Here is a 16,922-nt window from a genome sequence, read left to right as displayed (position 1 = left end):
ATACCATGCTTTTGTCTTTGATTGTGTGTCTCCTTTAGAGGGCCTGCCTTCCCGACCACTTTGCTTTTGCAAGCAAGTGATAATCGTGAGAAGGGAATGACCCAAAGTGAGTACGGCTAGAATTCCTTGGCATTCTAACTCACTGTAAAAAAATACCCGATGAGCGAAAGCTTTGAAGGAAGTGTTACGTGGGAATTGCAGTTACTTGGGAAGTGATGACCCTTGAACTCTTTCTCATATCAACATCTAAGTAGGACCTCACGGTCTAAATCGTGCTTGCGCGACTACATTTTTTTGGTATCTTGATGGGCTTAATGTCTCAATCATGCTTGCATGACATCAAGGAGTAACGCTTAACAGAAATCCTTACTAAACACCTTGTTTTTAGAGGCCAAAAACCCTTCTAGTTGCTTGAGAAGGACAAGTTCGGATACTTGGAAGAGATACTAAGTTCTCCATGGGGAGATTTCCATGGGGACTGATGCTTGGCTTCCCTGAGAAGTGAGTGTCGTGGAGGGGAGCCCGTGGGGTCAAGCATCTATGTATTCTCCTTGAATCCCATAACAAGTCTACCTCTCAAGTACCTAATGTCCTTGCCTACCATAAGAAATATGTGAATGAGCATGATTGTATTTAGTCTAAGTTGAAATATCTTGTCTTCTTTGTTTGTCAAAAGTTGAATTGTGTATCATTCCAAAAGCAAGACAAATTGATTCAAAACAAGGTTAAACATAAGAGCATTTCATCCAACAAACTTCAAAACACTTTCAAACATGGTTGTCAAATATTGTTCAAAATCTTGTCTCAACATTCATGTCACTTAGATTTAGGTTCATCCTAGGTTTGCATTTTGCAAATTCATTGTCAACTACCAAGGTTAGGTTTCACCTAAGTCATACTCCTTTGCATATCAATAAGGGTCATTCATTTGCATGTGTCCTCTTGCATTAGAGTAATACCATTGTCATACATTCATATTTGCATACCCTAGGTCTCTTCATTAGGTTTAGGTTATTATCATATCATATTAAGGTCATTTGCATACTAATTGTCCCTTTGCATATAGTGCCAAAACTAGGTTTTGTCATACTTGAGTAATCCAAATCTTTGATAAACCCTAAGTCATTGTTAGGAGGTCTAGACCTTATCAAACCTTTTCTCTTTTGTCATCAATGTCATTTGGTCAAACCTAGCTTAGTATCCAAGCATATAGGGGAGACATTGTCATTTTGTCCTTTTGTCACTTGGTCCTTTTGTCCTTTGAGGTCTAGACATCATTTCAATTTCCTAAGGGTCTCTCTTAGATTTGCATTCCAAAAAGTTTGTCAAAATCTTGAAAAAAACAACCAAAAACATAGATTGCATTTTCATCTATTTAGTTTGCATTTAGTTGCATATCATACATTATCCTTGAAAAATCCCAAAAATATTGCATTTGCATAGTGACATGTCTATTGAAACAAGGTTCCAAGCACCAATGATGCAACAAAGTTTGACATATCAACCGACAATGCAATCGAATTTTAATCCAAGGCAATCACAATTATATCAAACCCAACAACAAGGCAATATTGATCAAACTTTTTATGATGAAACAAGTCTCCAAATACAAAAACTAGAGGAGAAACTAGCTCAAGAAGAGGAGATATTGGAACAAAGAGTGAAAAACATTGAGAAGAATAGATCACAAATGTCCAAAATGTTTCAAAAATTTCTAGGTTGGAATCCAAAGATTGAGCCAATTGATGTAAGATCTCTTCTTGAACGATCAGACATACCAGCTCTCCTCTCACAAATAGAGATGATGAAACAATTTCAAGAAAGGAGACAACATCAATTTCAACATTATGTGCCTTCACATCAAGAACAAGAAGGTGTTTACCATCAATCAGATTTTCAACCATCACAACCAATTGTTCAACAGCTTGAACATTTCCAACAGACACAACCAATGGTCCAACATATACAACCAATGGTCCAATTTCAACAATATGTCCAACCAACTATACAATGTCCACAAATGATTCAACCAATGGTGGAATATCAATTTCAACAACCACAACCAAACATTCAAAAACAAAGGTTGCATCACGCACCAACCCAAGTTTCAAGCATGTCGGAACAAATGAACCAAGTCCAATATCAAAACATGACATTAGATCATAACCAACTCCTTGCCAGACAAGTTCAAATTCCAAATACAAGCATGTCAAAACCTCGAAAGAAAGGTGGCTTTATTGCAATGCTCTTAAGGAAATTACCAAGTGAGTTCTTTGAGGAAGATCAAAATAATACACTTATGTCTAGCAATGCCTCACCCCCCCACAAGCAAATTGACTCTCCAGTGGCATCTATCCCTACACCTTTAGAAGTTTCACAAGAATCTTCCATATTGTCCCCATCAGACAATACACCCAAGGATGCAATTATCCAAGAGCTATCCATAATTGATTGCCATGATAATCCAATTCATGATGCACATCCTTGTCATGTTTTAGAAATACAAGACCCAATGCCACCATGCACTTTATTGCCATTACCTATTTTAGAGGACCCCATTCGAAGTCCCTCTTCCTCATGTTCAAGCATTGATTCCTTGCCAGAATCCATCACAAATGTTCAAAGTGCATTTCCTTCATGCCAAAACATTGGTTCCTTGTCAGAATCCCCCATGCATATCCAAAGTCCAACCTCATGTCAAGAGGATAATTTAGAGCATGAAGAAACGTGTCTTGAAATAGATGAAGATCAAGATCCTGAAACCTTATCATCCCATCCAATTGTTGACCAGGATCCCATATTCCCAGCAACTCATGATGATTCCCCTATTCGTGTCCATCCTATCCAAAGTCCTATTGACACTCCATTCCCCGAGCAAGATCAAGATATCCCAGTTCATCCAATCCCAAATGATCCCCTTCCATTTCATGAACACAATGTCCTTTCAAATCCCATTGACATTCCACTTCCTGAGAAAGATCAAGATATCCTTTCCATCCTTTATGATGATCCCATTGAAAGTCAAGAGCAAAGCACCTTTAAAGAGGATTCCAATGATCTTCCTCTTTGTCAAGATCAAATTATTCCTTCAGATCCTCCACAAGATCCACTTGTTCCTCCATCTCCTTGTCCTAATGCTCCATATACACTCCAAGATCTCATTCCTTTTGATGATCCCATTATTTCTCCCATTCCATCTCTTGAAGAGCCTGTCATTGAACCATGTCCACAACACAATCCTATTCCCCCTCATGATCCTAATCCCCCTCATGATCCTAATCCTCCTCATGATTCAAATGTGTCAGTGCAAGATGTTCATAAACCCCTGACATTAACAATGGGTTCTTCCTCTTTGGTGCAATCCGATCCACTCGAAGAGCTCATTATTTCTCTCATATCATATCCACCTCATAATGGACTCACGTCTTCTTCCCCAAGAAAAGAGTATCCTACAAGTCAAGATATTCATAAAGGCAAAGGAGTAGATCTTCATAAGCAAGAATCCCTTCATGTTAAAGAAAATATTAAGGGTCATGGCCTCAGTGAAATTCCTCAAGATGTGGGTACCCCTGCTAAATCCAACATCCCTTCAAAATCCAAGCATACACCTTCCCCATCATACTTTCCATCCATCTTAGGTCCTTATATTCCTTCATCCTCTATGCTAGGTCAGAAAAGGCACACATCCTTGAGTAAATTTCATCCATCCAAAAGAAGTCCATTTCATTCATATCCATCCATGCATTCCTTTCCCCCTCCAAGCAATTTGGATGCCAAGTATAAAAGTCATAAGTCTAGCAATCCACATGTATTCAAGGATCAACATGTCCAATATAATCGACATGTCAAAACAAAGAACAATTTGATCTATGAAGAAAAAAATATATCCAAAAGGCCACAAAGGCCCATTGCTCAAAAACAAAATTCAAAATATATATGGGTTCCTAAATCCCTTGTGCAAGCAATGCACTCCAAGGAATCACAAAAGCATGAAAAATCAAAAACCATGTGGATCCCTAAGCAACTCCTTGAAGCACAAAAGCCTAAAGAAACATCAAAATTGGCATCTAAAATTGCTATTCCTCCATCTAAACTTTCCAAGTCTATTCCTCCATCACCTTTTGCATCCATTTTGGGCCCTTATGTCCCAAAATCCCAAGCTATTCCTCCATCCAAATCTCACAATCTGAGATCCGTTTTTCCTCCATCAATCCACCACCCGTCAAGGTGTGTGCCAATGTCGATCTTACCTTCATTTCTATCCACTCAAGCCCAATTCTTCCAATACCCTATCCATTATCCAATGCATATTTTCCATCCTTCGATCCCTTTGATCCCATCCTTTGCATAAATCCTAGCCTTAGTTTCATCTCATTTTCCATGTCCTTATCCTACCAACGTCTTTGAGCATACTTTTAAAGGTCATGGTCTTTTTTTTTTTTTCAAGGCTACTATCCAAAAAAAAACAAAAAGATGCTTGAGTCCTTCTTCCATCCCCTATCATGTGTCCATCTTCTATTGAAAATGTCAAAATCCAAAAAAAAAAAAAAAAAAGTGAAAAAAAAAGAAAAGAAGAAAAAGCAAAGAAAAAAAAAATTCGTTCACTGGTGAAAACCTGGCAAACAGGCGCTTTGGGCAAGTACCGTGATGAAAACCTGGCAAACAGGCATCATGCGTAATTTATGAACTTCTTGCATACCACACTTGGGGGCAAGTTTCCTCCTTCATATCCTATTGCCCTTCATTATCCTATCATACCATGTCATTACCCTTCATATCCTATTGTCCTTCATGTCCATTTCCTCTTTCCACCTTTGATCTTGACAAGGCTAACGATCTTCATGAGCATCATGCATCTTATTTGCAACTTTCAGTCTATCATAGCTTTTGGTCATTTATCCATTTGCTTATTACATCCTTTCATCCATATTCCCTGGCTTATTGCAACTTTCTGCCACTATCCTGTATCCTATCCCGACCTTCAGTCCATGTCCCTTATCCATTCTTGGTCTTGCTTATCCTATCCATATCTTATCACTATCCATACACCCTTTTTCATTCTTTGATCTTGGTCTGTAATAAGGTCGCAAAATTTAAACATGGTTTCAAAAACCTCTTGACATGTCCCTCATGCCATGTTCCTGCTTTACATTGTCATATCCAGTCTCTTGTCCCATCACGCAATAGCCCTTGAAAATTGCATCCGTATTGTCTCCATAATAAAAGGCCCTTGTCTTCCCTCTATCCACCATCATTTTAGCAAGCCTATTTATTCACCTGTCATATTCCTTGCCTTGCTAGACACTGGGGGCAAAATCTCTAAAAAAAAATTGAAAAATGTCCTGAAAAAAAATCATAAAAATTGAAAAATGTCCTGAAAAAATCCCAAAAAATCAAATAATGTCCTAAAAAAATGAACAAATTTTTTTTCAAAACATTAAAATCCAAAAACAAGCATTCTATCAATAAATGATCCCTCTGTGCATAGACAGATCACTGAGTATGCATCCAACAACACGCAATCAAACATTGTGCTTTAATGAAATCATGCGTTAACAGATGAACTTTTCAATCAAGCCAGACATTCAAACTGATCACAATTATCTTCTCAATCGAACGTCAGCATCAAAATCAATTGACTTTGTCACTTCTATCATGGGTCTTATACAGGGTGTGGTATACTTGAAACCAGACTGTGTCCTGTCTTAGACGGGGTACCGCATGTCCTGAAACCAGACAACATGATTGTCCTATCAGCACTTTCAACTTTTGACAATAAAGATCAAGATGTTTGTTTGATTTGTTGGAATTTGTGCATCTTATCTTTTTATTGATTTATCTTTGGCTTCGATCATGTTCCTATGTTGCTCGATGATGTCACTGAGTGATTTAGAGTGACCGGGATGGTTCATGGTTCTTTTCTTTTTGATTGTGATTGTTGTTTGTCTATGATGTGTCTGTCTTTTGCAAAAAGGGTTGCATTTCAGCTCTGGCCTTCAATGCCATGATGCTACACATCCATTTTGCTACATTAAAATAAAGGTTCTCACCTACAAAGTGCATTACTGAAAGCAAGTTTTTCTTCGTCTCTAACTATCTTCTGTCTAATTTCTTCTTACTAACATTTCTTCTGTCAGTCTTGTCAGTCTGTTTGCTCCTATCGTTTTCTATCATTTTTATCGATCAATTGGCCTCTTCTCTGCCTATTTCCGGCCAATTCCTCGAGGGGGCATGCATATGTCATTATTATCGTCTGGGGCATTTTCATTATTGTTCTTTGAAACAACGCTTAAAATCGCATTGTCTCAAAGAGGGGCAAAATGTAGACACCTAAAAATGGTCAACGCTTGCGGGATCATACTTTAACATTTGCGCATTGCCTCATTTTAGGTTTTTGCGTCGCATTAACATTTCTCCTATGTTACGCACTTGGTCTTTATCATTTGCGAGCATCGAGTCTTTCTTCTACACTCTTCATTTGTCTCGCTTTCGAATTAGGTCTTGTCGACAACAATCTTCAGTCATGATTTTGGTTGATCTTGTCAATCTCTTATCAACTTGTCAATCTCATCGTTTTAAGATCGATTTGTCATCGATCCTTGTACTCTTCAATCATGTCAATTTGGATCAATTAGTCATTGTTCCTCGTCAATTGGCGCATTTATCAATTAAATCATTTATCACATTGGTCCTTTGTTAATCAGAATCATGATCGAGTCAATTACCTTTCATCAAGACCTAATTCATCTTCTAGGGTTTCGTGATTTCATCATTTAACCTGGTTTGTCATTTCTTCCTCTAGGATTAATAAATTATTTATTTATCCTAAGTCTTCTTGTTGCAATTAAAAGTTCATTTAATTGGCTAATTATTCCTCTTTGTGAATTAATTAATAAATGACAAATTATTAATTAATTTACCTAATTTCTAATTTCCATCAATTTTCTAATTTCTTAATTCCTCATTTCTAATTTTCTAATTTTCTAAATTCTTAATTTCAATTTCCTCCTATTTCTCTCCTAAATTCATGGAAATGACATAGAAATCTGTCATAAATTGTCAGAAATCTTGACATAGAAATCTGTCATAAATTGTCATAAATCTTGACATAGAAATCTGTCATAAATTGTCATAAATCTTTGCATAGAAATTTGTCATAAATTGTCATAAATCTTTGCATAGAAATTTGTCATAAATTGTCATAAATCCTTGCATAGCAATTTGTCATACACATGTCATAATTTTGCTATTCTTGATTTGAATTTCCATTCGAATCACTTTCATGCTAATTTGATCTTTTTCTCCAATTTCTCTATAAATTGGATGAATTTCTTCACTCAAATCCCTTGATTCTTGACCCCTAATCAAACTATTGAATTTCTAATCACTTTGTCAAATCACGCTTCTAGTATTCTTGTGTCAATGTCAATCTTGCTTTCTCAATTAGGTTTATGCACTTGAAGGTGAGATCTACAACAAAACTATTTGGAGAAGAAAGAAGGACAATGGAGCCGCATGAAGGAGCATTCAAATCACATCTTTGGTTTGCTTAATTTCTATTTTTGAATGCTTTTATTTCATGTCTCTATTGAGTGTTGTTTAGGATAGATCATTGCAATGAGTTTTTGTGATTGAGCTAATAATTGATTAATGTTTATAATTGCTTGTGATGATTTCCTATTTCCTAACGTACAGAAGGTATGAGGTATAACCTATTAAGTGTGAGTCAAATGTGCAACAAAGGTTATAAGGTCATATTTCAAGGGTCTGAATGTGAAATTGGATTAGGAAGCTTCAGAAGATTGGTTGTAGAGGGAACAAGGACTAATGGCAATGTTTACTATGTGAAGGACAATAATGAAGGCAATTGTTTACTGGCACAAGTTTGTAATTAGAATAAGGATGTACCTATGATTGAAGCTATGTCTACTTCTATAATAGAGATGAATGCCTCAGAAGATAAAAGTTGGGCTAAGATTGTAGAAGAAGAATTGAATCCGACCAAAGAGAGTTGGATAGTGGAATCTGTACCTAACCTGAGATACAATAATCTGGTAGAAGACAAGTGAGAGTTCATGAACAAGCTGAATAAAGCTGGTAGAGAAAAGGTCATGGATGAAGTAAGGAACTCTAATCAAAATGGTTTCCTCAAATCCAAAACAAAAAAGTTTTCAAGAAGTCTTTTGCTCCTACTCAAATTAGGTACTCGTCAACTTTCAATAGTAACTATTTTTCATGCAATAAGTTTGGACATAGAGCTGGTGAATGCAAAAATAAGATCAAATCTCAATTGTTTAATGGTCAATGTTACAATTGTAACAAGGTGGGCCATAAGGCTAATGAGTGCAAAAGTAGGATAATGTGAAATTTAAATGGTAGGAATGTTCAGTCTTTTAATGGACGTTGTTATACTTGTAACAATTTTGGTCATAAGGTTGTTGAGTGTAAAGGTGTTGTGAAAAGGAGAGGAAGTATCCGAAGAGATAGAAATGTTTAAAAAAATGGAAATGGTGCTCAGCAAGGTCTGGTATGTTACAAATGTAACAAATTTGGATATATTGCCAAATTTTATAGAGGAAGAAATGGGAAGAATGATTTGGTAAAGAATATTGATGTCAATATAGAAAAGGAGAAGATGCAAAAGATGTGGGTGAAAAAAATAGAAGAAAGGGTGGAAGAAAAAAGTGAGGATGGGTCCCCACCCTGTGGTGGTGCTAATTTCAGTAACTAGAGAGTATGCACTGTTAGAGGGGGAGAGCGAAATGAAGACCTTATGATCCCCTTTGTGGATTGATATGATTTTTTTAGCATGGTAGATATTCTAGTGTCTACCTCATCATCGGTGAGGCTCTAGAAGTCTACAAAGGATTGATCATGCATATAGATGGAGAATTTATTGAAATTACAAGAATATTGGGCTCCTAGAAGCTATTGTGTTGGAGCAAGTCTGGAAGCTAATTCTAATAATGCAAATATGACAAAGGAAGAAATTAGTAAAGATAATGTTTCTAGAATGATTTCAAAAGATTCAAGAAGAAATAGGAAATATGAGATGACAAAAAAAGTGTAAGTAGTGGTGCATCTATCTAGGAGGAGTTGTCTAGGCTCTATTTTTGCTTCCTAGATAGATGTTGTTGAATCCCTCAGGGGAGAAGATAAGAATAAGGATTTCTTAAAATTGTTTCATCCTTGTTAGAGGTAGTATTGCAGTATCTTGTGATATTTCAGGTCGCAATCTGATGTGATGTACTCATTGGGAGAAAGATCTCCGATTGAAGGTAGAGCTATTCAAATTTATGTTCATTGTCTTTGATGTCAAAGGGGGAGAAAAAATAGTATAGTGACCTTTATCCTTAATGTCAAAGGGGGAGAGATATACAAGTTGAGTTCAATTGTCTTTGTTATTAGGGGTAAATGTGTTGCCATCAATGACAAAGGGGGAGAATGTTGGAAACCTAAGTTCTTGTATTGTGTTGTCATTGATGTCAACCTGTCTTGTGTCGTCATTGATGTTAACATGTCTTGTCTGTCATTGATGCTGAAGTAAGGAAGGTGTAGTAAAAGTTACAATATGTAGGAAAGAGTATTTATGTGTTTTGGTATTGTTACTTTTTTTCTCATTGAAGTTGAAGTAAGGATGGTGTAGTGAAAGTGCCAATATGCAGGAAAAAGTATTTATGTGTTATGGTATTGTTGAATTGTCTTGTGGAGATGTTAAAGTATTTTTGAAAGGATGGTATGGTAAAAGTTTTAATATGCAAGAAACAATATTTATGAAAGAGTTTTTAATTCCGTAGTGAGAAAATGCCTTGCATTCCTCTGGAGTTGTATGAAGATTATGTGCTATGGTTCTAAATATAATATCTATCAATCAAGAGTCGGGGCATCCTATCAAACCAATATCAGCATCAAAACAAGATTATTCTTTGAATCAATGTGTCATCACACCTCGCTTCAAAGAGGGGCAAAATGTAGACACTTAAAAATAATTATTTTAATTATTTTTAATTCCTCGCATAATTAATTAATTAATTATGTTAATTCAAATTCCTCTCAATATTAATTAAATATAATTAATATTGTCACTATAGCATATGATTGATTTATTTAATAAATCAATCCCTTTCTTTATTCTTCTAAAAAAATCAAATCCTCACAAATCTTCCTCTTAGCTAATTAATTTCAATTAATTAGTTAACCTACATGATTCCTACAAATCATCTTCTTAATTCATTCTTCTAGAAACTCCCTAAACTCACTTAACATTATTCTTCTAATTTTTTATTCCCTCCACTCATTCTCTCTCCTAGTCAAATTCTCCTACAAACATTAATCCCACCTAAGATTTCCTCTAATCCCCCTCCTAATGAGTCATTAATGGTTAATCATCATGATTAGCTACAAAGTCAACTCTTTGTCCTTTTCATCCAGCCACTAGCTTTAAATGCTCTTTTCCTAAGTGAATGTAAGATTTTCGAAATCACACATTCCTCTAGGCATCCCCTCTCCCAAGGAATTTTTAATTCCTTTTTATTCCTCCAATCCCCATGATATCTTTTTTTGGAGAATTTTTAATTCCTCCAATGCATCTTGTGGAGTGTGGAGATACGAAATGCCTTTAAGGCATATTTCTTGGTCTCCACACCCTCTCTTGGACCTTGTGTGAGCTCACAAGTAAATCTTAGCCCTTCATCTCGAATTCATCCTAGCCATTCATTTTCCTCTCCTCTTCCTATAAAATAGGGCTCCATCCCTTCATTCAAAAGATCTTGAAATCCAATAAATTTATGCTGCCCTTTTGAACCCAAGAAATCATCTTGGCAACTTGATCATCTCATCCTTATCATTTTTCAAATCCATTCCATTTGTGCACAACATTGGAGAGCCATCCACATCCAGCAATCAAAGGAGCACATCAAGTGGAGCATTATCAAGGGGCGCCTTCACTTCATCAAGCTCAATCCGAAGGAGAAGGTAAAATAGCAAGGTGAAATGGTCTTTTAATGATATTTTAGCATTCTGCCTTTTTATTTCATTATGTTTTGATCATTTGACCTTCAAATTTGTTTTCCCCTCTTCATTTTGGCACGCCCGGTGGGACCCACGTCCCTAAGAACTAATTTTTTTTTTAGGTTTTTGTGAGTTGTGAGACGCAGGTTCCAGGATAGCGTGACTGCAGAAAAAAAAAAAAAAAAATCTTTATTGCAGGTTCCAGAATAGCGGCTCTGTATTTCTGCGCAACAACTTATTTTCTATTTCTATTTCATTTTTGTTTCTATTCTTTTTTTGTTTCTATTTCAGTTTCAGCACGATAGCTCTGGAATTAGCGCGAGCGTTTTTGTGGGAATTTGAATTCTTGTTATCCGATCTGTTATTTATTTTATTATCTGTTCTGTTTATTTATAATCTGTGTGAAAGTAGGAGAGTATGCTCTTGTCTATATAAACAATCATAAATTCGGACTTTTGGCACTTTTCTATTATGTTTAGCACGAATGTATGCTCTGACCGCAAGAAATTGTGAAAATAGGAGAGTATGCTCTTGTCTATCTAGACAATTAGAAATCCAGATTTTTGGCACTTTTCTATCTATTTACTACGACTGTCTGCTCTATTAATATGTCTGAAATTTGTTAGGCGCTAACAGTAGTCTGCATTTTCTTTTCATTTCGTGTATCTGTTCTGTTTAATCATAATCTGTCTGACCACAGGAAAGTGTGAAAGTAGGAGAGTGTGCTCTTGTCTATCCAGACAATCAGAAATCCAGTCCTTTGACATTTTTTTTTTAATTATGTTTAAGTGAGGTTGTTTGCTCAATCTAGGGTTTCTATTTGCTCTGTTAAATCCAGGGTTTATGTCTGCTTTGTTAAATCTAGGGTTTCTGTTTGCTCTGTTAAATCTAGGGTTTCTATTTGCTCTGCTAAATCTAGGGTTTAAAAAAATATATATATTTTTGAGTAAAAAATTTTCTGTTTTTTCGCCATATCTTCTTTATCTCGACTCCATTTTCCTCCAAACTTCACTAGATTCTCCACATTGCCATTTTCCACATTTCCTTCCATGGAGGCCTTATCCCAAAAATCCACTTTTTGAAGCCCAAAATCTCATATTTCTCTATTTTTAGGGTTTTTCATAACTTCTTCCCCTTTTATCCAATCACCTCCAAATTTTTCCCATATTATCCATCTCCAACTTTTGCTTCTTTGCCCCTCTTTGACAAATTTTCTCATTCCTTCATCTCTCCTCCAAAATCCCCATTTTTCACTTGCCTATCCCTTGGAAAGTGGCAAAAACCTAGTCAAACCCCATTTACCCATCAAAGCTTTCTTCAAATCTACATTTGTCATTAGTAAAAAAGTTTTTATTCATGTTTTTCTATTCATTCCCAAAAAATTAAAAAAAATTAATATTTTTGTCATTTTGTTGTTTTTTGCAGGACGCTTGTTGAAGACTCTATTTTTCCAAACTAATCAAATTATTTTGCAGGACGCTTGTTGAAGACTCCATTTTTTTCAAACTACTAATCAAGTTGTTTTGCAGGACGCTTGTTGAAGACTCCATTTTTCAAAACTACTAATCAAGTTGTTTTGCAGGTTGCCTAGTTGATTCAACCAAATCTTATGCATTTATTTAAACTAGCACCTAGATATTAATTAAAATGGAATGAACCATTGTCTTATGTGTCTTTAAGAAAAGCGTAAAGGTAGAAAAGTATGCTCTCGTCTTACTAGACGATCAGAAATCCAAACCCTCCAACCTTTTCTTGTTTGATTTTGTGTTTACCTCTAGCAGGCCTGCCCTCCCAACTTGCTCTTTGAAAAGGTAAGAGGGGAACGACCCAAGTGAGTACACCTAGACCTGGGGTTCCCAACTCACTATAATAAATAGGCCATTGACTATGAAAGGGTTAATGGTTGGGGCTATATGAGAGTTCACTCTCACATTGGGTGCTTAGTAGGATCCTAGAGATCTCAATCACGCTTGCGTGACTACTAAGTTCTTGGTGCTTCGTTGGGCTATAGGCCTCAATCGCGCTTGCGCAACTTTGAAGGGTAGCTCCTAATGGGAAGACTTACTAAACACCTTGTTCATAGTGGCCAAAAACCTTCTAGTCATTGGTGTAGAAGATCGAACCTCTGAAGCGGCCCATATTCTTACGACCCTTAGTAGAGACACAAAGTTCGCCAAGAGGAGTTTTCATGGGAATTGATGCTTGGCTGCCCCGAGAAGTGAGTGTCGTGGAGGGGAGCCAGTGGGTTCAAGCATCTAAGTGTCTGCTCTAGGTAAGCATAGATGGGAAACCAATTAGGATTCAATGACTATTGTCCTTGCCAGCCTTAAGAATGTTGTATATGAGCATAAGTGTCTTTGATATAATATGCATTTGATCACTGTGTTTACTTTGTTTGATACATAATTGCCAAGAGTAGACTAAAAACACATCACTATCCCCAAACACTTTGCAAAAACATTTGTCAAGACACAAACAATTGTCCAAGTCATTACCCACACAAAGTCCAAAATTGCATCAAAGCTTTGTCCATCCCATATTTCATAAGCCTAAGAGAGAAGCTAAGAGTTCGTCCTCTCCATCAACATTCAAGTTTGTCCTTTGAAACACCAACTATCATCCAAATCAGGGTGGTCGTATCCCTTCATACAACTTGCCATTCGAATCGATCCTTCATGTTCATACCAAAGACAACCTAGTCATCAAGTTTCTTCTAAAACCATACCTCCTCCATCAATCATCCTCAAATTTTCTCAAATCCTTTCATCACAAATTTCTTAAGTCCTTTCATCACAAATATCGTGTATGGTCGCAACTCGATCCCAAAAGAAAAAGATGACTGAACAACAATATGTCATGCCAGACATTGGTGTCCTATATGAAGATCCTAGGCAAGATCATACACAAAGTGGGCAACCTAGCAATCAAGATCAAAGTCAAAATCTTGACATGGTTAACCAAGATGAACTTTGTCCGGAAGTGCAAACTTTCCTAGTGGATTCTTATAACCAAGAGATGATGGAAAATTTTATTAAACACAATCCTACTACACTGCTGAAAACTCTCCTTGAACATGGAGCTCAACTTCCGCCTGAATTTAATAGATCCACTCTCACCCAACAACCACAAGGAGACCTCGCTCCCACACAAAGTGTTGCACCTACTATTCAAACTCAATCAATTGCAGCCCCATCAATCATCCAGGCTCAATCAATGCCACCCGCGGTACCTCCCACCATGGTCTCCATCCCACCTTCTTCCTCCTTACCATCCATACCACTATCAAGTCCAATCTCATCTATTCTCCAACAAACTTCTATACCACCTCTTTCTATTCAACCACATATTTCTATTCCACCAACTTCCCTTCCTCCCAACAATGTCGCAAATTTTATCTGGGCCGTATTCAATCCCGTCACAACCGTTTGCGGACCACAACCAAATGTCACTCAAACCCCAGCGACATCGGTCATCACATCCCACATTCCCACCTCCTCATCATATCAATATATTGGTGGTGGTACACCTTCTTTGGCTCATCCAATTCTTGGGGCAAATACAATTCATCAATATCAAAGTCCACAACAAGACCTCATCAAGGAAATTCAAGACATGAAGAATATCATCAAGGACATGAAACAAAGGACTAATAAAAGGAAAACTTACTCATTTGAAGAGTTTTTCCCTTGTCCTTACGACCCGTCTATATTAGTTGCACCATATCCCTCGGGATTTGAGATCCCTAAATTCACCAAGTATGAAGGCAAAGGAGATCCCCGCAACCATGTCTGAGAATTCCACATCTTATGCCAAGAAGTCTCCTATAGTGACCTTTATCTTCACAGACTCTTTCCCAAGAGTCTCACAGGAGATGCCTTGGCATGGTTCTCATCTTTACCACGAGGTTCCATTGTCTCTTTTCCAAACTTGGCAGAAAAATTTGTGGCCCACTATGCATACAACATGGGTAATGATGTTTCTATGATGGACCTATGTAATACAAAACAAAGGTCCGGAGAAACCTTCGCCAATTTCCTACAAAGATGGCAACATCTTATCAAGAAATTCCAGTGGGACATGCCAGAACAACATCAAATTGAACTATTCCAAAAGAACTTGGTGCCTGAACTTTCAAGACCCTTAATATCCCAATTCATCAAATCCTTCCAAAAATTGACCGATAAGGGTCTCACCCTCAAACGTGTCTTGTTGGAGGAAGGAACCTTGAAACATTACCAGAAGTCGACACAAAGTTCTTCCTCTTATCATAACGACAAATCAAAATTCTGGTCCAAAAACAAAAATATGGTCAATGATGGTATAACTGATGCAAAGCGGGTCCAATACATGGCCGCTCCCCCAAAATCCACCACCAACAATCATCAATTCAACAACCAAAATCAATCCCAAAAACCTCACAACAATGTCTCAATCCAGGGACGACCACCCCGATCGAATAATAGGACTCCAAGAGATTTCACTCCTCTGGCTGAGCCTATTGAAGTGGTGTTTCAAAAACTTATCCAAGCAGGTATAGTGGTTTTTCCAATCACTCGCCCATTTGACCCCAATCAACCTAAACCAACATGGTATAATGAAAATGAGTATTGTGAATACCATCGTATCTGTTACTACTTATCAAATTGCCATTAGTTTTATATTCAAAGTCATACTATATATTCTAGTCGGTTAGTATTACCGAATCATGCAGTCGGTACACACAGAGAAGTCGGTATGAACAGTCTAGTCGGTTACAGAAGAAAGCAGTCACAGAACGTAGTATTCACCGAGTTGTTTACCGAGTATTGTTTCATGGCTACCGAGCAGTAAAGATAACTCACCGAGTTGATATTCACCGAGTGAAAAGTTTTACCAGATACATTGAACCTGGACATGCACATGAAAACGTGTTACAAGATCGAGGCCCATCTAACCATTTTTACATTGGAAATTGCACTAGAAGATTATGTTTGATTGCAAGTTCAATCTAACCAATGAAATATCTTGTTTAGTTATTCATTCAAGGAATCTTTTTGTAAGATTGAAGCAATGAATTAGATCACCGCTATAAGAGATCTATTTATACAGCATGGGAAGAGAGAAATGAATGTGTATGAATGTATGTGTGTGTATGCATGAAGGAAGACTGTTACAGAGACACAGAGAGGTCATCGAGAAGGTTATCAGTGAACAGTCAAAGAATAGAGTAAACAAAAGGGTTTACCGAGTTACAATATGGGTTACCGAGGTATGCTACAAGCTAGGTAATCTTATTCTGAGCACATAGAATCTACTATAACATTTCAGATGTAAAGTTGCAGATATTTGTAATGATTTTATTGTAAAATTATGAAGTTGAAAGAGATACCTTTAACAGGGTAAAAGACTCTAACCAAGTCTATAAATTGTAAATCCTCTAACCAGGTGCAACATTTATATAGTGTTGTGAAATCCTTTAGTAAGGTAGATCTAATAGATCTTGTTACTCCTAACAGGGTAAGCTATCAGAAATAGCTAAATGTAGCTCTAACCGAGCAATCTTTATTATTGCAGTAGTGAAGTTGTGGGTGCCATCCCCACCGCAGTTTTTCTCTCTAACCAAGAGTTTCTGCGTGACCAAAATATATGTGTTATGGAGTGAATCATGTATGATTGTTATCTGTTTGTTTTAACTCTATTTTATGTTACTGCACTATTATGTTTATGCATAACAGTAAGGTTATTATTGAAGAAAAGTTTTGGAGTATTGATTCACCCCTCCCCTCTCAGTACATTAACTTTCCATATTGGGCCTAACAGTATCAAGGGACATGATACACGAAAGTGTATGAAACTGAAGATCTGCATACAAGATCTCATTGATAGAGGTGAGATTGAGATAGCAAATGCAAAACCTGGTAATAACAATGACA

The sequence above is a fragment of the Cryptomeria japonica genome, chromosome 2 (assembly GCF_030272615.1).
Source record: "Cryptomeria japonica chromosome 2, Sugi_1.0, whole genome shotgun sequence".
Taxonomy (NCBI): domain Eukaryota; kingdom Viridiplantae; phylum Streptophyta; class Pinopsida; order Cupressales; family Cupressaceae; genus Cryptomeria; species Cryptomeria japonica.
This window is presented reverse-complemented; position numbering follows the sequence as displayed.